Genomic DNA, 22239 nt, shown 5'->3' with positions numbered 1-22239 from the left:
CGAGGGCCCTAAGTGTGTTTTCTCACAGGAACCGATGCAAGTTTGGTTGAATTCAGCTAAAAACGGCCAAAAACAGCCAACTCGAGGGGGATCGCCGCCGCTCGCGGTGGTGCCGTCATCGGAGCACGGCGGAGCCGCCGTGCCAAAATTCTAAAATTGGTCGAGTAGGCCATGGGTCTGATTTTTGGGTTATTTGGGACATGTGTAGGTACTGTAAGCGCGTTTCAGTTCCCGAGAAAAAAATTTAGGGAACCCAGGGGCCGCCCATAGGCACAATGACAATCTAGTTTTCGGCGTCGAGTCAAGTAAGGACCCCTCACCCTATTTTCTATCATAGATGTGAAGTTTGAATAAATAATAATACTGTATTTTGTATAAATTAAATAGATATGCATAATTAATTATGATTGCTAATGGAGCCCAAACCGGATATTATTCTCTGTCGATTCCTATTTGATTTATTTTACAGTTTAAATGCATTATGGTATCTGGCTTTTCTATTCTATGATTTTAAATGCATGTATCACTTACTTCACTACTGTTGATTTGGTGACGGAGATTAAGGGAAAACAGAAAAGGAGTGTGATCGAATAAATAGATAAGATGACAGTCTCACTATATATCTTGGGAGATGGTGGACGGACCGAGTTCATAGGGAACCCTACCGTGAACATTGTCTCATATTGGACGGGATATGAATACTTAGTAATTTGGCGCTCATACCAGACGGGGTATGAGGACGGCACGCTTTACCATCATACCGGATGGAGTATTGAGGTTTAATGTCTTGGCACTCATACCGGACGGGGTATGGGGACAGCCCTGGAATTAAGACTATTAAGAAGAAGGGTTCACGTGTAGTGGGGACACCCCTATGGATCCCCATGGATATTAGTGGCTGGTGAAAACGAGAAACAGTGATAATCAGTTATTGTTAATGAATATAGATTTATGATGTGTTTTATGTTACTTATTATGCATGAAATTGTGATCTGTATGATGTTATTGTCTTTATATTTTTTTTTCACATGTTCTCAAAGGGTAAGAAAAAGGGTAAGTGATTTTATTTTAAATAATTGTATTGGTTTAAAATTTGTGCTCCATTGGTTATTTTTGGTTTTCTACCAACCTTTACTTCTGTGATGGTGATATAGTGTGATGTCCTTACTGGACTAGTGAAACTTATTCCTTATTTAATTATTTCAGATCAGGAGGACCTGATTCCCGAGCCTGATCCACAAGAAGACGGCAAGTAGATGCTAGATGCTTTATAGTTTCCTTTATTTTTCTCATTTCTCGTATTTTTTTTGGAGAATTTATTCCGTGATATTGTTTAGTACTTTTAAGTTATTGTGTAAGGGATGTTAACCTTAATCTTTTATTTCGCTTCCGCACTCAGATTATTATATGTATTTTCTTTTGAATTTCTGGGGCCGTTATAGAGGATATGCTTCAAGCTTGTGTCCTTGACTTCAGAGGCCATTGGGATGATCATTTACCCCTAATAGATTTCGTCTACAATAATAGTTACCAAGCAAGTATCGGCATGACTCCGTACGAGGCGTTATATGGTTTCCCATGCAGATCGCCGATCTGTTGGGAAGAAGTAGGTGATAAAAAATTATTCGGTTCAGATCTTGTGGAGGAGACTATAACCAAAATAATTAAGATTAGGAAGAACATCCAGACAGCTCAGAGCAGGCAGAAAAGTTATGTCGATATCCGGATGAGAGATTTAGAATTTGAGAAAGATGATCGGGTGTTCTTTAAGGTCACTCCTTTCAAGAAAATCAGTAGGTTTGACAAGAGAAAAAAACTAAATCCTTGGTTTATTGGGCTATTTGAATTCTTAGACAGAATTAGCACCGCCACCTACAGACTAACACTAACTCCAGAACTATCCAGGGTCCATAACATGTTTCATATGTCCATGCTACGTAAGTACAACCCGGACTCCTCTCACGTCTTGGCCCACGAGCCCCTTTCATTTCAGGAGGATCTGTCCTATGAGGAGGTACCGGTGGGTATTGTGGATCGAAAGAGTAGAGTACAACTGAAAAATTTCTTTTGTTAAGGTCCTATAGTAGAATCACACACAAAGAGAAGCCACATGAGAGCTAGAATCAGATTTCAGAGCTCAGTATCCCCAACTGTTTGATTGAGTGAGAGAGAGGTAAATTTAAGGGACAAAATTTCTTTTAAGGGGGGGAGAGTTATAATACCCGAATCAGAAATTTGGCTTGAGATTAATTTTAAAAATTAAAATTAATATATAAAAATATTTTTTTTAAAAATTAAAATTTATATTTAATGTAAAAATTAAGAAAAAATAGGTGGAGGATAACATTGAAAATAATTTTGGGAAAAATGGTGAAAATTTGGGTTTGGGGGGTATTTTTGAAAGAAAAGTCAGAAACTGAAAGTCAAAACTCAATTTAAAAAAATTATGCCACGTAGGACCGCCCAGTCAGTAGTCTTGACGAACCAGAGTGCGCCGCGTGGCAAGGCACGCTGACTCGGTGCCACGCGAGAGGCCACGCTGACAATCCGCGTGCCTGTGATCTGATGGTCCTGATTTGTTCTGTACGCGTAGACGATTCGGATCTGTTCCCTCCTCAGGTGCGATTGGACGGTCGTGATCAAACACAATGAATGGTTTAGATTAGTTTTCTCTTTAAACGTGATTGTACAGTCCAAATCAAATTGCGATGAACGGTCTAAATTTATTTTCTCTTTAAACGCGATTGCATGGTCGAGATCAAATGTGATGAATTATCCAAATTAAAGGAAGACAGGTATAAATATCTCACTTCACACTGAACTCTAACCCTAGCTGCTAGCCCCCCGCTGGAGAAGAAGAATCAGTCACCGGAGAAAAGAGTCGACCGCCGCTCGCCGCTGTACTAGAGACACTTATGACCGCCAAAAAAGGTAAAAAAAAAATTCATTCATTCCAAATTTGATTTTGAACATCCCCATGGCCAAATTGGAGCAAAAGGACTGGTGGATTAGTTGAAAACTGCGGGTAAAGCCCGGCGTTGCCGCCGCAGAAAAAACCAAAAACTGCCTTCGATGAGGCCCTTCTCGATTCCCATTTCATGCAATTTTTCCACCATTGTATTCACCATTCTGTTTTCCACAGGTTAACCAAAGAGAAATGCCCAACTGCGAAGGTGATCCGAGGAGCCACCGCACCGGAAAACTCCACTGCCGGTAAGTTTTTATTTTTGACTTTTTTCAGCCAATTGAGTTCCATCAACGTGTTTTCTTGTAGGAATGAGTATAAAATGAGTTGAAATCAACCAAAATTACCCAAAAATGGCCAATCCGAGGTAAACCACCACCGCGGGCGGTAGTGCTGTCGCCGAGGCAGGGCAGTTCTGCTGTGCCGGAATTCTAAAATTGGTCGAAAAAGGTTTTTAATACTGATTTTTACTTTTTTAGGGTATTTCTAGGTACTTGAAGCGTGTTTTAATCTCCGAATGAAAATTTAGGGAACCTGAGGACCGTCAGTAGGCGCAGTTGAGAATTTAGTATTTTAGATACCGATTCAGGTAAGAATCTCTCACCTTATTCTCTGTTATGAAATTGAAGTTTAATTATAAATAATACGACATATTGCATAATTTAAAAAATCTCAATAATTAATTACATGTTACTAATGGAGTCGGAACCGGTTATTTATCATTGTTTGTCATGTTTTAACTAATTGATTGATTTTACAGTTTTAAATGCATGATAATACGCTGGAGTTCGTAAGATGATCAGTTGTGTTTCTTTAACGCATGTATTGCTTGTTTTGCATGAGTTACAGTTAAATTGTGAAAAATGAAAATTAAATGTAAACGGAGAATTACTTGATTAAGTGAATGAATGAATGAATGGTAGCCTTACTGGATATCTTGGGAGATGGTGGACGGACCGAGTACATAGAGAACCCTACCATGAACGTTGCCTCATACCGAACGGGGTATCGAGGATTGATATTTAGCACTCATAACGGACGAAGTATGGGGACAGCCCGTTTCACCCTCATACCGGACAGGATGTTGAGGGATGGTATTTTTGGCGCTCATACTGGACGGGATATGGAACGACCGGTTAGTTGACAATGTTGAATAAAGATTCACGCGTAGTGGGGACATCTCTATAGACCTCCATGGATACCAGTAGGCAGATAAAAATAGAAAGTTGTTGTTCTGATTAATTGAATATAAGATTATGATGTTGTTTGTGTTATTGTCTCTATAGGTCAGTTTTAGAAATCTCGCTACAGTAAGTATGTAATAAATAGTTTTATTTATGATAAATGAATTTACTTAAATTAAGAGTTCTATTAGTTATTTTTATGATTTTTACCAAACTTCATTTCTATATCGATGAGTAGTGTGATATTCTTAGTAGAATAGTGTAACTCATACTTTCATTAATAATTTCATATCAAGAGGACAAAGATCCAAATCCTGATCGATAAGAGGGTTGCGAATAAAATGTTTAGTTGTTTATTTTCAATTTAGTTCTTTGATTTTTTGTTTGTTCTTTTAGAATGGTCATTTCTGTACCCTATTGAGTATTTTAAATTATTGTGTAAGGAATGTAAACTCTAATGTTATTATTTCGCCTCTGCATTCAATTTATAATTTATTTCTTTTTAAATTCTGGGCCGTTACAAAATTTCATTTAACACATCTCGAAATTAAACATCCAACGATCTCCTTTGAGCAGGGTATTAAATGAAAAATTTAGACATAACCGATTACACTTTGATATATGTGATTGTTAATTGAGGTACTAACCTGATTACACTTTCAAAACACAATTAATTGCTAATTATTTTTAATTTTAATTTCAGTTCCTTATGAATAACAAATAAACTAACAATTTATTGTCCAAGAAAATTGAAAGGAGAATGAAACTAAAAATGTATTCAATAATAATGGAATAAACATTTGGTAATTCTGACATGAAAAGTAGCAAATAAATTTTTTAGTAATTAGAAATTAGATAAAATTACCAAAATTTTTTATGTAATTAAAATATTAGTTATATGCTCCACTTGCCGAAAAGGAATAGGCATAACATAAAATAGTGACAAAATATCTGGGTTACTTTATAATTTTACAAAATTACGGGGTCATTTTGTAATTATAGAAAAACTTTACGATTAAATCTTTATAATTATACACATATGTGGCTTATGAAGTAATTGATGAAATTTCTTTAGCCATGACTTATAAAAACTTCAAGTTATAGAGAGACGAGCATTGGATTCCATTCAAGAAAAGCATGGGAAGACATCTTTGACCCACATTTAGATCGTAAAAGATCTTGAAATGAGAAACAATAATAATATTTAATTGATATTGTAGATAAATAAAATATAATTACTCAAAATTCGTCTACAATTTAAGAAAAAAATATTATAATTCATAAAGTTATTTCACACAGCCTCGTATTAATAGTCTTTATTATATACCACACATTTATCTTTTATAATCATCGTTGATACTTAAATTATTCGTCTTTTAAAAGAATGTAAACGCATGAACATATAAGATAATATGGATAAAAAATTATTTGTATATTTAATTGAATGTTAAACATTAATTATAAACTTTAATTTGGATAAAAAATTAAATTATAAAATCTCAAAAGGGTAAATTCAAGGAGCTTCCACAAGAAATGGTCATTGGACTATTTTGGAGTGGCTGAATGAGTTAATTAAGGTGGTGATTGATACAATTTTTTAAAACAGAAATATTTCCATTAATTTATCATATTAAGAATTAGTTAGATAATTATTAAATTATATTTATTCAAAATTATGGTTATTTTTTGTTAATTAACTACAATAATTTTTTCACTAGTCTATTACATTTTTAAATTTATGTTGAAATTTAATTGTTCTCATAAATATTAACTAAATTTTATGCTAAGTAAAAATTAAATACTGTAGAATTGAGAATACGAAAAGAAATGCATCATATTTGCAAGTTATAACTAAATTTTGCATTTAAAATAATTAAAATCTCATAAAATAAAATTAAAATTAAAATTAAATAAAACCAAATGCAACTAAAATAACATTGTGCGAATAACTTCGTTTTATTTATAGAAGAGTGAATAACTATCGATTTTGATGATAAAAGATGTGTATGCACACTCCCACACGCATAGGAAAAGAAACTCCAAATGTAACATTTGTAGATTATTTTTAGAATCACATATTATAATATTGTAGAGCCTTATAATGAGCACAAAACGAATTTTTTTTTTTTTTTTTTTACTAAAAAATACATTTGTTGCTATTTTTAGAAGAATTTCTCTTTTAAATAATAAATTTTCTTGTCAAATCTATTCTAATTTTTTTTAGGCAAATTGTAAAATAAAAAATTAAATCTATTACAAGCAAATTATTAGTTTGTTATTAAGTTTCGTATTGAAAACTTTTTGAGAATATCAAAGTATTTAATTAACATAAAAAAAAAACTTTATTACGTTTCTTATTAGAAGAAAACCTCTTAGAAACAAAATCGATTAAAAAAAAAAAAAACTTCACATAGTGCTTTTTATGAAAGGAAAAACTAAAATAGTTTGGGTTGTTGTTGTTATAGGAATACATATTTAGCAAAGCTTAAATAAATCCCAAAAAAAAAAGGTAAATATTGTACTAGAATACATCTTTTAACACATTCAGATTGTAAAAATCTTGAAATAAGAAGCTACAATAATATTTTATTGATATATAGAAAGGGAAAATGCAACTACTTGAAATTGTGTTAAATAGAAAAATGCAACAATAATAATATTTCATTGGTATGTGGAGCAGCAAAATGCATGTATTTAACAAATTTTTTAATGTATAAATAGTCATAAGGTTGTTCCACATGACCTCATTAATCTACGATACTGACAAATTTTCTATTCAATTATTTCGGAGCGAACAAATTTACATTTAATGCTCTTTATGTATAATATTTAATTGATTATATTTTATTTAAAATTTAATTCAGTTTTATTAATCAACTAGCATATACACATATATTCTACGAACCATCTTTAATTGTTTTTCACAGGCATTAAAACACATTGGAAGCGGGGCATGGGAGCAATGGGTTACCCTATCATGAGGTATGCTATGAGATGTGAGGGAGACGAAAAGAGGGTTATAAAGAAAAAAAAATTCAGATATTCAAACGTTTGTAAAGAAATATATTCTATATTTTAAAATCTAAAAATATTTTTAATTAGTCTGTTAGATAATTAGTGATCACCCAAGTCAAATTTAAATCCAACTGTGAGCGATCCTCTATAACATCAACGGTTCAGAAATTATCTCCGTTTTAATCATGCTCTGATCACAAGATCATGATTCATCCATCAAAAGCGAGAATGGGGTTATGAAGAAAATCTAAATTTATGTTCAATTATTTCGAATCAGACAAATTAATATTTAATGCTCTTTACGTACAATATTTAATGTAAATGCCCCGAAAATTTAAAATGAAATATGTGTATTAAAAATGTCAAATGCGAAAGCAAAGTCAAAATTTCGATTAACATCTCTTACACTAAAACTAAAAACGTGCTCAAAATATAAAAGATCAAACTAACTAAAAGAGAGACTCGAAAGTAAAAGCTTCGAATATGACTATGGAGTCTTTAGGCGTCCCCTTCGTCGTCTTCCTGCGAGACGGGCTCGGGAACAATGTCTTCCTGATCTGAAATGATTAAATAAGGGATGAGCTACACTAGCCCAGTAAAGACATCACGATATCTCACCGTCACGGAGGTAAAGGTGGGTAGAAAATACAAAAAGAGCAATGGAGCATGATTTACAACAAATCCTTTTATTAATAATAAAACCTTTACCATCCACTTACCTCGGTGAAATTCATAAAACAATATACGAAAGCAATAACATTATCATCATCATGAAATCATATAAACTGTATAACATAATACTTATCACGCCTTTTGTAAATCAATCATTACACAACATATTTTCCTCATTTACCAGCCTACTAGTATCCATGGGGATCCATAGGGGTCTCGCTACTCGTTAACCCTTAACACTTGTAATCAGATTCCAGGGCCGTTCCCATACCCCGTCCGGTATGGGCGCCAAAACTATAAACCTCAATACCCCGTCCAGTATGATGGTGAAACAGGTCGTCTCCATACCCCGTCCAGTATGGGCACCAAAACACATAAGGTCTCCATACCCTGTCCGGTATGAGAGACCACAATCCCGGTAGGGTTCCCTACGGACCCGGTCCGTCCACCATCTCCCAGGATATCTAGTCAGGTTGACCACATTATACAATTATCAACCTACATAATCTTTCATTCTCCTTTTCCTCAGTCAGCATCATCAATTCACGTACAAACAAGCAAAACAGTAATTTATGCCAAACAAGACAGCATACAGCATCGGTTTCTCAGTCATTCAACCCATAATCAATAAAACAGTAAAATATGCACACGAAACTATGAAATGAAAACATCAAACCTCATACTGCATTTAAAACTGTAAAATAGGCCAAATAACAGTTAACCGACAAACACAGTAGGTTCGGGATCCATTAGCAACCTTAAGCAATTTCATACATTCGTTGATTCAAGAAATACCGTTTTATCATTATTGAACTTTAATACCGTGATAGGAAATAGGGTGAGGGGTCCTTACTCGTTTCGGGGTCCAAACACGGCTTCACAGTGCGCCTACAGGCTGTCCCTAATTTTTCCTGAATTTTTCCCGATGAACTGAAACGCACTACTGGTACCTGCATGTGTTCCAAAAAATCCTAAATTAGGCCCAGGGCCCCTTTTTGGCCAATATCGCAATTCCGGCACGGCGGCTCCGCCGTGCTCCGGCGACGGCGCTGCCGCTTGCGGCGGCGATTCGCCTCGGGTTGGTCGTTTTCTGCCGTTTCTGGCCGAATTCGGCCACACTTTCATCGGTCCCTGCGATAAAACAACCCTAGGGCCCTCGGGGGGCCAAAAAATTACAGAAAACCGAAGTTTACTGGCGGCGGTGCTCTCGGGTGCGGCGGCTCTCCGGTGAGGTTCGTGTTTTGGTGATTTGGCTCTGATCAACCTGTAGAGAAAAGAATAGTGATCACGGTGATATAAAAATTGCATCAAACGGAGGTCGGGAAGGGCCTCATCGGAGGCAAAAACCGAGGAGGGGCACGGCGGCGCTGCTGGGTTTCGACCGTGTTTTTCGGCCGTTTGGCCGGGATTTTGGCTCCGATTTGGCCACAGGGAAAATCAGCGTGGAAAAACGAGTCGGGGGTATGAAATTTACCTCGATCGGCGGTCGAAAATCTCCCCGGTGCGGCGGCGGGTGGCGGCGGCCGGCTTCTCCGGCGTCTGGTTCGTCTTCTCCGACGAGGGAAGGCGACTAGGGTTTTTGTGGTCAGGTGTGGGGGTTCTATTTATACCCTTTTGCCTTTTGATCTCAGCCGTCCATTTTTTATTGAATCTGGGCCGTCTGTGCGATTGCATCTGAGCCGTCTGTGTGCACGCTTGATCTGGGCCGTCCGATCGCGCGTACGCGGATCGCCAATGTGGCCCGTCCCCGATCGACGTGGTCTTGCCACGTGGCAGGTCCTGGTTGGCCAGGACTGCTTACTGGGTCTGCTGACGTGGCTGCTGACGTGGCGCTTTTTTTTTAACTTAATAAAAATAATTAATAATAAAATAACAAAATTTCTCAATTTTCCGGGCGTTACATTTAATTTATTACATTTTATTCAAAATCCAATTCAATTTTGTTAATTAACTAACATAAACACATATATTCCCCGAACCCTCTTTAATTGTTTTTCACAGGCATTAAAACACATTGGAAGGAGGGTGTGGTAGCAATGGGTGTAAGACTTTTACCCTACCCTAAGGTATGCTCTGAGATGTGAGGGAGACAAAAAGAGGGTTACGAAGAAAAAAAAACTTCAAAAATTTAAACGTTTGTAAGGAAACATATTCAATATTTTAAAATTCAAAAATATTTTAATTAGTCTATTAGATAACCGGATGATCACCTCAGCTAAATTCAAATCCAACTATGAACGATCCTCTATAACACCAATGGTTCAGAAATTATCTACATCATTAATCACGCTCTTATCACAATGTCATGATTCATCCATTAAAAACGAGAATAGAGTTAGGAAAAAAACAAAATTCAAAAATTCAAAAGCATATTTAACATTTTAAAACCCAAAAATATTTTTAGGTAGTCTGTCAGATTACCGAATGACCACCTCAGCCAAATTCAAACTAAACTGAGAATAGAGTTAGGAAAAAAAATAAAATTCATTAATCACGCTCTTATCACAATGTCATGATTCATCCATTAAAAACGAGAATAGAGTTAGGAAAAAAACAAAATTCAAAAATTCAAAAGCATATTTAACATTTTAAAACCCAAAAATATTTTTAGTTAGTCTGTCAAATTACCGAATGACCACCCCAGTCAAATTCTGTAACAGCCCCGGAAAATATTAAAATGAAATGAGTATTTAAATATATCAAATGCGGAAGCGAGATCAAAATTTCAGTTAACATCCCTTACACGAAAAACCAAACAAACGTACTTAAAATATAAAAGGTTAAACTAACTAAGAAAGAAAACTCGAAAATAAACTATGCGTATGACTACAGAGTCTCTAGGCATCCCCTTCGTCGTCCTCCTGCGGAACGGGCTCGGGAACCATGTCTTCCTGATCTGAAATGGTTAATTAAGGAGTGAGCTACACTAGCCCAGTAAGAACATCACGATATCTCACCGTCACGGAGATAAAGGTGGGTAGAAAACCACAAAAAGACCAATGGAGCATAATTTACAATAAACTCGTTTATTAACAACAAAACCTTTTATCAATAATAAAACTTTTACCATCCACTTACCTTGGTGGAATTTATGAAAACAATATGAGAAAAACAATAACATTATCATAATCATTGAATAATCTAAGCTGTAAAACATAACACTTATCACGCCTCTTGTAATTCAATCATTGTACAACATATCTTTTTTTCTCATTTACCAGCCTACTAGTATCCGTGGGGGTCCATAGGGGTTCCGCTACCCGTTAACCTTTAACATTCATAATCAGTTTCCAGGGCCGTCCCCATACCCCGTCCGGTATGGGCGCCAAAACCATGAACCTCAATACCCCGTCCGGTATGAGGGTGAAACGGGCCGTCCCCATACCCCGTCCGGTATGGGCGCCAAAACCATAAACCTCAATACCCCGTCCGGTATGAGGGTGAAACGGGCCGTCCCCATACCCCGTCCGGTATGGGCGCCAAAACCATAAGATCTCCATGCCCCGTCCGGCATGTGAGACCACAATCCCGGTAGGGTTCCCTACGGACCCGGTCCGTCCACCATCTCCCAGGATATCTAGTCAGGCTGACCCCATCATACAATTATCAGACTACACAATCTTTCATTTTTCCTTTTCCTCAATCAGCATCATCAATTCACATTTAAACAAGCAAATCGTAATTCATACCAAACAGACAACATACAGTATCAGTTTTTCAGTCATTCAACCCATAATTAATAAAAACGTAGTACATGCACACAAATCTGTAAAATGAACACATCAAACCTCATTTTGCATTTAAAGCTGTAAACAGGCCAAATAACAGTAAATCATCAATCACACTAGACTCGGGCTCCATTAGCAACCTTAAGCAATTTCACACATGCGTTAATTCAAGAAATACTGTTTTATCATTTTGAACTTTAATACCGTGATAGGAAATAGGGTGAGGGGTCCTTACTTGTTTTCGGGATCCGAATACGATTCACAGTGCGCCTGCAGGCTGTCCCTAATTTTCCCCTGAATTTTTCCCGGGGAACTGAAACACGCTAACAGTACCTGCACGGGTTCCAAAAAAAAATCCAAATTAGGCCCAGGGCCTCTTTCGGCCCAAATCGCAACTCCGGCACGGCGGCTCCGCCGTGCTCCGGCGACGGCGCCCCCGCTGGCGGCGGCGAGTCGCCTCGGGTTGACTGTTTTCGGCCGTTTTTGGCCGAATTCGGCCACACTCGCATTGGTCCTTGTCAAAAAACAACCCTAGGGCCCTCGGGGGGCCAAAAAATCACGGAAAAACGGAGCTTACCGGCGGCGGCGCTCTCGGGTACGGCGACTCTCCGGCGAAGTTCGTGTTTTGGTGATTTGGCTTCGGTCAACCTGTAGAGAAAAGAATGGTGATCACGGTGATATAAAAATTGCATCGAACGGAGGCCGGGAAGGGCCTCGTCGGAGGCAAAAACCGAGAGGGGGCGCGGCGGCGCCGCTGGGCTTCGGCCGCGTATTCCGGCCGTTTGGCCGGGATTTCGGCTTCGATTTGGCCATAGGAGGAATCAGTGGGGAAAAACGAGTCGGGGGTATGAAATTTACCTCGATCGGCGGTCGGAAATTTCCCCGGTGCGGCGGCGAGTGGCGGCGGGTGGCGGCGGTCGGCCTCTGGTTCGTCTTCTCCGGCGAGCGGCTGGCGGCTAGGGTTTTTGGTCTGGTGTGGGGGTTCTATTTATAACCCCTTGCCTTTTGATCACAGCCGTTCGTTTCGTTTTAATCTGGGCCGTTCGTTTTTGATTGAATCTGGGCCGTCCGTGCGTTTGAATCTGGGCCGTCCGATCGCGTGATTGATCTGGGCCGTCGGATCGCACCCACGCGGATCGCCAACGTGGCTCCTTTCGGAGTGACGCGATCTTGCCACGTGGCAGGCCCCGGTTGGCCGGGACTGCTGACCGGGCCTGCTGACGTGGCTGCTGACGTGGCCCCCCCTTTTTTTTTTTTTTTTTTTTTTTTTTTTTTTTTTTTTCCTCCTCCTTTCCGGGTGCTACAAATTCAAATTAAACTGAGAACGATCCTCTAAACATCAACCATTTAAGAAATGTCTCTGTTATTAATGACGCTCTGGTCACAGAGCTATGATTCATCCACCAGACTTAAAATCTGGTCTCCTTAAAATTCAAAGACACAGAAGTACAAACCTATAGAACAGATCCTGTTCAAGTAAGATTGTGAAGTTTGTTTTTATTTTTGGAATATATAAACCGCTATTATAGCATTTAATTTCTTGGTGTAGGACACATATTGCAATTATAGGGCCTCATGTTAATCTATGTCAACTGTTTCCTTTTCTGTCTTCTCTACTCTCCTAATCCTTTGACTCCAGTACATGCTTCTTATCGTCCTCGTAATTTGATTGAATTGTTCAAGAATAATTTCTTTAAACATGCATATGATATGATATGTATAGCTCACATGTTTGTTCTATTTCCTTCCCATGGTACTGCTCAATTTGCCATCACATGTAAAAATTAGGTAGCCATAGGAGATCCATATATAATTACAAAATGTTGGCTGGAACCATCACATGTCCAATTTGACAAAGTGCATTACAATAATGAATTACCATCAATTACTCTCAGAAGTTATCAAAATGGATATCTCCATGAAAAATAATCAAATTCAAAAAATTTTGAGTTGACAAAATAATTGACCATCAAATATCCTAAAATTTTGAATTTGTAAGAAAAAGTATGATGGAGCTTAGATTTCAGTCTGTCAGTTGCAAAATATGCTTACCAAGAGTTGTTGGATCTAGAGCAAGAATTCAGCTTTGATTTAGCATGGCTTCATTTTTTCCGTCTTGATTTCTCAGCAGTTTTGATTAATACACCTTATCTTGCTGTCTAATAACTTCTCTGTCTCCGGCATGCCAAACAATCGAGAACTTGACAGCAAACTTCCATCATTCACCAATCACCCAATACCCCAAAGTTCTTCATAGAAACAAGGAGCCTGCTCTGTTTTCCAACAGCTAAAATTTGCTACTCGAAGAAAAACACAGCAGTGCAATGTGTGAAAACAGGAGCTAATTTTATTTAATTCCAGGGTATTGTGGAATTCATAGAGAAGAATGTTCTGTTTACCCATTCGGCACAACAGCTTTTTTCATGTCTAAATTTCTAGGATGTCTCTATAACAGTTGCAAAATTCAAACATCTAAGGGCATAAATTCAATCAGGTCCCGAATTCGAGAGATCAGAATGATACCATGAGTTGGATCCACTCCTACTCGGGCTCTTCTCCCTCTTCCTCGTGGACTTTACTACATAGTAAGTCATGGTTCCTAGAACCCCACCCACTATCACAGCCCACTCGTATTGGTGGCCAACAACAATGTATGCAGAGGCGATGAATGCCACTGAAGTGCAGACGGATGCCAACCACATCAACTTGTTAATAACTTCCACCACCCTTTTCTCTGCTTTTGTCTCGTCCCTAACCAATGTAAATTGAACGACGACAGCAGCCAAGGAGGTAAAGAGTGCAATAGCATTAAAGATGAAGATCTTGAAAGAGGCAGTACCTACTACCACACCCATCCCATGATTATCATCCTCACCAGGCACAGTAAATATGGCTGCAAACGCCACTTTTGCAAATAGCACAGCAATCAGTCTCACAGAAAAGCTAAATTAATACAGAAGAATATTAAAACAGAATATTACGGGATACATCTTTAACAAAGCTTAAATCAATCCCAGATAAATAAAAACCAAATATTTAAAACTCATGATGCAACTGATTTAAGTATAAAAAATCCAGCAACAATAACATATCTTCGGTACGTGAAAGAGCAAAAATGAAATTTGTCCAAAATTCGGAGGAATGTATGTTCTGGGTACAGCAACGGTGGTAAACTCGCCCCAAGTCAAGTCAGCCGTAGTAGCTTACAAACTAGAAAATGAAGGCTAAGATGTATAGAAACAAGTGATCTCAGAACTTCAAACACTTCCAAAGAGTTAGCAGGGAAACAAGTCGAACATTTCAAACTAAAACTGAGTAGGGGCTGCGCGAACGCAAGCCCCCGCTAGCACAAATTATGACGTAGGCTCTCCCACTTGGGGAGACCTTAAGCTAAGCACCCCCTTCCAAGTGCAATGAAGAACACTTGCTTAGGCCATAAGCCTTCCTGATCACTCACTGACCCCGTCCAGGTAAGTATGTTCTCCCGTTGCTTCCTTCTCTTTCTTTATTCATAAACTCCTTTCTAATCGCCTTCGCTTTTCTTCAATGTGGGATCGTGTTTCTCTTTCTTATGCCATTCTTCTCACGCATTCATTTTTTCCAATGTTCTTTATTCAAATCATCCTCATTTCTTTATTCAATTATTTCTCTTAAGAGTAGTATTTTGATTTTTTTTATTTATGTAAAAACTAATGATTTCAGTTTTATAAAATAAAATTTCTCTTAAATAATATATATGTATATATCTCCATATATAAATATTAGATATTTTAACACTTTCACATACAAAATTAATTTTTAATACTTTTACAAGTATAAATTCTTAAATGAGTTTCACAGTCGTAATAAATTATTATGTTAAAATTTTCTCTACTAAGCAAACAATCTGAATACAACAATTTCGATTTGCTCTACGAAGTATTCATTTTATGAGTAAGTAACTAGTTTGCTCGATTAAAATTTTCAATATAAATAAATCTTTTTTTTTGCTTAAAAATAAAGTTCACAAATTAAAATTTTTATTCTGCATCTAAAAAGAGGGAGGTTGTTGGAACCAAAAGATAGTATAAAAGAATTTTTGGAACTAGAAAAACATGATAACTTTCTCTGTTTTTTTAAATTATGATCAACTATAATATATATTCTTATCAGTTTAATATTTAATACGTAAATTATTGACTAATATAATATTAAATTAAATTTTTTTTTTTTAAAAAAAAGAGAATCTACAGCGATAGCTTGGTGTTGGGGGCTCCAAAGCGTTGTGTTGCATTAGTATAAAGGGTAGGCCCATCTCAGTAATTTGCAGTTTAAATTACTCACTCTAATTTCAGTTTAACAATTTATATATTAAGTTTATGTATGTAAAAAAAAAATATTCCGAATATTCAAAATTAATTTGACCAAATTTAAATCTTTTTGTCGTTGCTCGTATCAAATAAAAATTCATCATCATAAAATCGAAATCATGTAGAAATAGGTTATTGTAGAATTAAAAGCAACGTGTACGTGTAGCATAAGACATATAAATTGAAATGGACATAAAATATGTAAATTATAATTAAATTATGCAACTTAAATTTTATAAATTTTATTCTCTGTCTCATAAAATTTTCAAAATTTGATAAGATTAGTTTTTGGTTTAATGAATTAAATGGAAGAAGATTTTAAATATTAACCATTAATTGAATGTCCAATTAAAGTTTAAATTTTTTGTGATTGTTCTAATCAAGTAAAAACTCATCACTATAGAATTGAAATACAGAGAAGAACGCACATCAACTATGCAAACCATAACTAGATTCTACATTTAATGCAATTAAGATCTCTTTGAGTAGGATTAAATTTGAACTAAATAACGTACCCAAGTAAAACAATGTTGTGCGTCTTTAAGTAATATATATTTTGTTTTATTTATAGAAGAGTGGATATGCATACATGACTCTCACTTCACAGGACAAAAATGTGATGCATCCACAATCCCACATCGCCCCTTATTAAATTTATCTTAACTTTTGGTGTTAAGTATCAAAATAAAAGATTATGTCTACTATACATAAATTACAAAGGGAGGTTGTTGATTAACTTCTTAAGTTTCTTATTAGAAACTGTCAAAATACTTGATTAAAAATAAAAAAATAAAAACTTTATTAGAAATAAATTATTATAAATATTCCTAAGTTTCTTATAAAATTGAAAATATAAAAAGAAAATTTTTATTAAAAACAAATTACTAGAGCTACTCATTAGTTCTTTATTAGAAAATATTTTGGAAATATCGATAAAAATATGAACTTTCATGGTAATACCTTTATACAAAGAAAAATTAAAATAGTTTAAGATTGTATTGTATGAGATATCATATTGTTCGAGAAATCCTAGATGCTACTGGAGTAATTAATCGTCAATAAGAGCATTTCATCTCTACCATCCAACTTAGCCTACTATTTTTTTAATTTTTTTATACTTGAAATTACTTAATTTAAATCGAATTAGACAAAAAAATTTCTCATTGAAAATTATATTAGAGGATATGACCAGTTTGATTCGGTATTTTAACATAAACTAAATAATGCTCTCCTTTAATTGTTCTAAATTGCTCCAAACTTCAATCACCAATACCAACTTTTGGAAAAGAAAAAAAAACATTGTAATAGAGTTCAGCCAACGATAATGAGTAATGAAATTATGATAATATGTAACTTATAATTATAATTACGTCCAAATATCATATACCTTCAAAATAAAAGTAACAATAAAATTACAATACATTTATCATAACAAAGAACTAAATATCATAATATTTCCACTAGAGATATTCTATTTTGAAGCAAAAAAATTCCTTACAATATCAATCATTTTAAATACAAAGAGTTTTGAAAACAAGGTTCTAGTTTTTAGAATGAGTAATTCTCACACTTGTTATCAATATTTCACTAGTAAAAAATATTTTTGTTGCTATTTTACAAATTACCAAGTTTTGTGTAATGACATAGAAAATAAAGTTTTTGGTCATGAAATTTTTTTTTTTCGTTAGTGTTTAGACTCAGAAAAATGTATTAGTGCTTATAGAAGTTTAGGTGCACCGGGTTGAAAGTGTCCCACATTGAAAAGGAGAAATGTATTATTTTCCAACTGACATGTACTAGAATGAAACACAGGCATTGAGCCCTCTATCTTTGCGCTTGGGGCAATGACGCAGCTAGTGAGGTTCTAACCGAGGCGCGTCTATTGCTAGTTGAAAACTATTTCCAAACCCCCTCATAGGCCTGGGTTTGTCCTTGGCTTTTGAGAATTTCTGGAAGGGCTCCGTTTGGGATAATGCCCTATAGTTATTAGTTAAAGGATTAAAATTGGAATAAAACCCTAGAACTGTTAATCTCTATTTGTACTCGGTCAAAATTAGGATTACAATTTAATGATTTTTTATAACTTTAAGTTGTAAATTAGATTTTTTAATGTGTAAGAAATAATTACTTCAGTTGTATAAAATAAAGTTACTAAACTTATTATATATATATATATATGTTTGATATCTACAAAAAGTTAAGATTAACAGTGTAACATTAGCATTTTTCAATCATTTGCAATTATTCCCTTGTAATGGCTAATTCTGCATGGTATCCACATTGCCTTAAAAAAACTATCATTAGATCCTCCAAAGACTTTACTTGAGTTACATCTAAGGTGGAGAACCATCTTTCATCTTTCTGCAATGCTAGTCAAGCTCACTTAGAAAAAGTGAATCATTAACTTTGGATTAAAAACATACATGATCATTTTAATGACATAGCTCTTGAGATGAGCCATTAGATAACCTATTATATCGTACTTAGAGAATTTAGGCATTTTGAACTTGTGTATATTCTCGTTACGAATGATAATGATAAAAAATCTACAAATCCTCCCACATTTTCACCTTTAAGATTTTTTTGTCTTTTCTTTTAAATACTGAATTTGTTTCATTACATTTATTTTTTCTACTCTAATAATTTTGTACCTTTTGATAAGCTTTGCAATTCTTTTCTCTAGTTCTTCTTTTTTTTTTCCCTTTTGTTAGTCGATTGTACTCCTGTCCTGAATTGCAACATCAACTAGTTTGAGCTGGATATGTTGCATTTTCTTTAATGATGAGAAGGTGTCTATGTAACGATCCCAGAAATTTAAAAGAAAAATGTATATAAAGAATATAAGTGCGGAAGCGAAATAAAAGGTTCTGGTTCATATCCCTTACACAATAACTTAAACGTACTAATAATATCGAAAATAAGTCATCTAAAGGACAATACTAAAAATGAAAGACTATAAACGAAATTAATAAACATCTAGGTAACTACTCGTCGTCTTCTTGTAGATCGGGCTCGGGAATCAAGTCCTCCTGATCTGAAATGGTTAAGTAAGGAGTGAGCTACACTAGCCCAGTAAAGACATCACATTATATCACTGTCACAGAAATAAAGATTGGTAGAAAATAAAAAACAACCAATCGAGCACAAATTTCAAGTAAATTTATTTATCAATAATCAAACTATTTACCGTCCACTTACTTCAGTGGGATTTATAAAAACGACATATGGAAACAATAACATCATAGATATCATAAGTTCATAAACAATCTGTAACATAGTACATGTCATACTTTTATATTTCAATCATCAAACAACAGTTATCTTTTTTTATCAGCCTACTAGTATCCGTGGGGATCCATATGGGTCCCCGCTACCCGTGAACTATTCCCTTAACAAACTTAATTTTCAGGGCTGTCCCCATACCCCGTCCGGTATGGACGCCAAATAATAAACCTTAATATCTCGTTCGGTATAAGGGTGAAGCGGATCGTCCCCATACCTCATCCAGTATGAGCACCAAAATATTTAAAGCCTCCATACCCCGTCCAATATGAGACAACATTCCCGGTAGGGTTCCCTATGGACCCGGTTCGTCCACCATCTCTCAGAATATTTAGTGAGGCTATCAACTTATCTATTTATCAATCCACATACCTTTTCTATTTTTTTTACTTAGTTTTCCATTTTCCACATAAACATGAATACTTAAACAATTAACGAACACCCAACAGGGCAAGCATTTATTTAGATCCACAAAATCAGGTTGAAATAAAGTAAGCAGTGATTCATGCATTCAAAACCATAGAATGAATAAACCAGATACCATACTGCATTTAAAACTGTAAAATAAACCAAACAGGAACTGACAGGGAAATACGTCTGATTCGGGCTCCATTAGCAACCATAATAAATTACATGCATCTATATAATTCATAAAATACAGTTTTATCACTTATTAGACTTTAATCCCGTGATAGGAAATAGGGTGAGGAATCCTTACTTGATTCGAAGTCTAAAACTAGTTTTTCATTGTGCCTACGGACAGTTCCTAGATTCCTTAAATTTTTTTTATGAGAATTAAAACGCACTTACGGTACCTACACATGTCCCCAAATAACTCAAAATCAGACTCTAGGGCCTACTCAGCCAATTTCAGAATTCTGGCATGGTGGCTCTGCCATGTTCCGACGACGGTGTCGCCGCTTGCGACAGCGATCCGCCTCGGTTTGGTCGTTTTCGGCCATTTTCGGCCGAATTCGGCCAAACTTGCATTGGTTCCTGTGATAAAACACCCCTAGGGCCCTCGGTGGGCCGAAAAAATACTCGAAAACTGAAACTTACCGATGGCAGGGCTCTCCGGTGCGGTGGCTCCTCCGGGTCGAGTCGTGATTTGGTGTTTTGCTCCGGTCAACCTGTAGAGGAAGGAACGGTGGTCACAATGGTGTAAAAATTACATCAAACGGGAATCAGAAAGGGCTTCATCGGAGGCAAAAATTGAGAAAACCCGTGGCAGTGCTGCTGGGCTTCGGCGGTGTTTTTCGGTCAATTGGCCGGTGTTTTGGCTCTAATTTGGTCACAGGTGGGTTTAGAATCAAAATCTAAGCCAATTGGAGAATTTTTACCTAGTTTGGTGGCCGGAAGGTGCTCCGGTGCAACAGCGGGTGGCGGCGGTCAGTCCTCTGGTGGCTGGGCTGTCTTCTCCGGCAAGGGCTCTGGCGGCTAGGGTTAGGGTTTGGGTGTGGATGAGATTATTTATAACCTTCCACTTTTAATTTGAGCCGTCCATCGCGATTTAATATGGGCTCTCCGATCGCGATTAAATAGAAAATGAATCTGGACCGTTCATCGCGATGCAATCTGAGCCATCCGTGTGCGATTCAATCTGGGCCGTCCGTACGCGTGCAATCTGGGCCGTCTATACACACTTTTGATCTAGGTTGTCCGTGTGCGCGGGAACGAATCTCAGTCGTTCGATTGCGCGCATGCGGATCGCCCACGTGGCTCCCTTTCGCGTGGCCTCTCGCGTCAGCGTCTCTGCCACGTGGCGTGTCCTGGTTGGCCGGAGCTGCTGACCGAGCTACTGACGTGATGCAAGTTTTCCAAATTGCATTTTGACTCCCGATTTTTAAATTTTCTTTCAAAAACACCCCCAGAACCCAAATTTTCACCATTTTTTTCCAAAATTGCTTTCAATTAAATCCCTAAAATAATTTTACCCCATTTTATTATATTTATTATTATTATTTCTATTTAATATAAATTAAAGTAATTTAAAATAAATTAAATTCGATTAACACTTAATTATATTTATTTAGAATTAATTAAAAATAATACAATAAAATAATAAAAATAATAAATAAATTTTTTTTGGGTGTTACAACTCTCCCCCCTTAAAGAAATTTGGTCCCTCAAATTTGCCTCTTATTCTTGATCGAACAACTGGGGATATTGGGTTCTAAAGTCTGATTCTATCTCCCATGTAGCCTCCCTTGACGTGTGATTCTGCCACACGACCTTTACAAAGGATATTTTTCGGTTGCGGAGTAATCTGCTCTTTCGGTCCGTAATACTAACTGGTACTTCCTCATAAGATAAGTCCTCCTGGAGTGGAAGCGATAGTCTGTAGGTGGCAGTACCAATCTTGTCTAAGATTTCGAATGGTCCAATGAATCAGGAGTTCAGTTTTCCCCTCCTGCCAAACCTACTAATTTCTTTGAAAAGAGTGACCTTGAGGAACACCCGGTCATCTTTCTCAAACGCTAAATCTCTCCTTCGGGTGTCCGCGTAATTCTTCTGCCTGCTCTGAGCTGTCTGAATGTTCCTTATGATCTTAACTATCTTGGATGTGGTCTCCTTCACCAGCTCCGGGCCGAACAGTTTTCTATCGCCCACTTCTTCCCAATAAATCGGCGATCTGCATGGACGCCCATATAACGCCTCATATGGGGCCATGTCAATGCTCGTTTGGTAACTGTTGTTGTAGGCAAATTCTATCAAGGGCAGATGGTCGTCCTAATGGCCCCCAAAGTCAAGGACACAAGCTCGAAGCATATCTTCAAGTGTACGGATTGTCATTTCTGATTGTCCATCAGTCTGCGGGTGGAAGGCAGTACTGAGGGATAGCTTCGTTCCCATGGCTTGCTGAAAGCTACTCCAAAATCGAAAAGTGAACCTAAGGTCCCTGTCGGACACCATTGTCACTGGAACTCCATATAATCTGACTATTTCCTGGATATACATTCTTACAAACTTATCCAAGGGATCGATCATTCTGATGGCTAAGAAGTGGGAAGACTTAGTGAGCCGGTCAACAATTACCCAGATGG

General features: G+C 36.6%; 2 non-coding genes and 2 pseudogenes across 2 annotated transcripts; 1 reads left to right on the top strand and 3 right to left on the bottom strand.

The window, feature by feature from the left end:
- Positions 1 to 12850: 12850 nt before the first annotated feature.
- Positions 12851 to 13050, bottom strand: LOC148269179 (small nucleolar RNA U3; annotated as a pseudogene).
- Positions 13051 to 13348: 298 nt separating this feature from the next.
- LOC148269178 (ankyrin repeat-containing protein ITN1 pseudogene) lies at positions 13349 to 14512 on the bottom strand (annotated as a pseudogene).
- Positions 14513 to 14879: 367 nt separating this feature from the next.
- Positions 14880 to 15042, bottom strand: LOC148269177 (U1 spliceosomal RNA). Its single transcript, XR_015815826.1, has one exon. It is a non-coding gene; the product is annotated as a U1 spliceosomal RNA (small nuclear RNA).
- A 2697-nt stretch (positions 15043 to 17739) lies between these two features.
- Positions 17740 to 17890, top strand: LOC148269176 (U4 spliceosomal RNA). Its single transcript, XR_015815971.1, has one exon. It is a non-coding gene; the product is annotated as a U4 spliceosomal RNA (small nuclear RNA).
- Positions 17891 to 22239: the final 4349 nt, after the last annotated feature.

Source organism: Carica papaya, chromosome 1, assembly GCF_054855325.1.
Source record: "Carica papaya isolate Zhongbai chromosome 1, ASM5485532v1, whole genome shotgun sequence".
Classification (NCBI taxonomy): Eukaryota; Viridiplantae; Streptophyta; class Magnoliopsida; order Brassicales; family Caricaceae; genus Carica; species Carica papaya.
The sequence above is the reverse complement of the archived record's forward strand: the minus strand, read 5'-3'. Positions and strand labels throughout refer to the sequence as shown.